Consider the following 1,893-nt stretch of genomic DNA (forward strand, 5'->3'; position numbering starts at 1 on the left):
AGTGTAGCCCAGGACAGAGCCCCCTGCTGACAAAGCAATGTTTTACAGGGAAGGGGGAGTAGGAATTAGGAGGCTGAAATGAGGTGGGAAAAGTATTTCAGGAAGAATAGTGGTGGTCAAACTTTAGCATGCAACACAATCATCTGAGGGGCCTGGAAAGGACCAGATTCCTGGACCCCATCCTGAGTTTCTGATTCAGTAGGTCTGGGTGGGGTCTGGGAATTTGCATCTGTGTGTGTGTATGTGTGTGTGTGTGTGTGTGTCAGAGTCTCACTCTGTCGCCCAGGCTGGAGGGCAGTGGCACGCTCACGGCCACTGCAGCCTCGACCTGCTGGGCTCAAGCGATCCTTCCGCCTCAGCCTTCCAAGTAGCTGGAACTACAGGTATGCGCCATCACGCCTGGCTAATTTTTCTTGATTTATTGCAGAGATGAGGTCTCACCAAGTTGCCCAGGCTGCTCTTGAACTTATGGGCTCAGGCAATCCTCTCACCCTCAGCCTCCCAAAGTACTGGGATTGTAGGCATGAGCCACCACGCCCGGCCGTAATTTGGATTTCTAATAACAGCCAGCTGATGCTGTTGGTTCAGGGACTATAACTTTGAGAACCATTGGGGTACAGGAAACAATAGGAAAAGGCAGCAGACAGTATGGCCTCTCTGGGGCAACTAGGACGTTCTGCTTGGCTGCTTCATAGAGGAAGCAGGGAGAGGCTAGGCTACATCAGCTGACCATACACCTCCCCCTCCTGCTACCATCCAGGCCATCCTGGGCTACACGGTGAAAAGGGGGCACAGGAAACAGAGGGGACCTGAGAGTGACAGAGGCCTCCAAACACAGAATGTCAGTATGCAGAGTCAGCTGTGTGTGACCTGGGCAGTCACACAGGGCCCCTCTCTCAGAAGGGTCCCACAATTAGTTTAATACTCTGTCATCACTATTTTGACAGCTCATGGGGTGTATATGGGAGACAAAAAACAGAGCACACACATATTGTATCTCTCTGTCCACATACATGTTCCATTGTCCTGTCAGGCTGTACTTAAAAAGACACAGGCACAGGCTGGGCATGGTGGCTCACGTCTATAATCCCAGCACTTTGGGAGGCCGAGGTGAGAGGATTGCCTGAGTCCACGGGTTCAAGACCAGCCTGGGCAACTTGGCAAGCCCTCATCTCTACAATAAATCAAAAAATTAGCCGGGTGTGGTGGCGTGTGCCTGTAGTTCCAGCTATTTGTCAGACTGAGGCGGAAGGATCGCCTGAGCCCAGCAAGTCGAGGCTGAGGTGGCCGTGAGTGTGCCAGTGCACTCCAGCCTGGCTGACAGAGAGAGACTCCAACTCAAAAAACAAAAGCAAAAACCAAGCAGGTTTCCATGACAACTTGATAGAAGTGGCTGACTAGAGTTCCACCATTGCACTGTCTGCTCTGTGTGCCATGGGCTTATATTGATTGATCACACTGTGGAGGGCTTTGCCAGCTTTATGTGCCCTTATGTGCATTTCTCATAAGGCTCTCTTTTTTGGTTTCACTTCTAAATTAGTCTCAGCCAATTCACGCTTTCATTTCTTCAACAACATATATTAAGCCCTTGCTATTGACCAGGTACTGTGCACACAAATGAGCAGAGCAAAGTCACTGCCCTGCTGAAGCTTATATCCCGGGGAGAGACAGGACAATAACATCTTGTCAAGTGGAGGCGACAAACTAAGCCCGGGTGAAGGGACAGAGGACGCTGAGAGGAGCTGCTATCTCAAACACGGTAGACAAGGAAGGCCTCTTTAAGGAGGTGACATTTCCAAGAAGTAAGGGGGACAGGCTGTATGAGAATCTAGGGGAGGCTCACCAAGCAGAAGGAAAGAAGGGGAAGTACTACCTCCCACCCCCCACCCCCCC

At 51.1% G+C, this 1,893-nt stretch overlaps 1 protein-coding gene across 2 annotated transcripts in view; it reads right to left on the bottom strand.

The window, feature by feature from the left end:
• Positions 1–1,893, bottom strand: part of PNKD (paroxysmal nonkinesigenic dyskinesia) — an 85,114-nt gene that overhangs the window by 7,198 nt on the left and 76,023 nt on the right. The window lies entirely within an intron of this gene.

Source organism: Carlito syrichta, unplaced genomic scaffold, assembly GCF_000164805.1.
Source record: "Carlito syrichta isolate Samal-C Ts95f unplaced genomic scaffold, Tarsius_syrichta-2.0.1 Scaffold115728, whole genome shotgun sequence".
Lineage (NCBI taxonomy): Eukaryota > Metazoa > Chordata > Mammalia > Primates > Tarsiidae > Carlito > Carlito syrichta.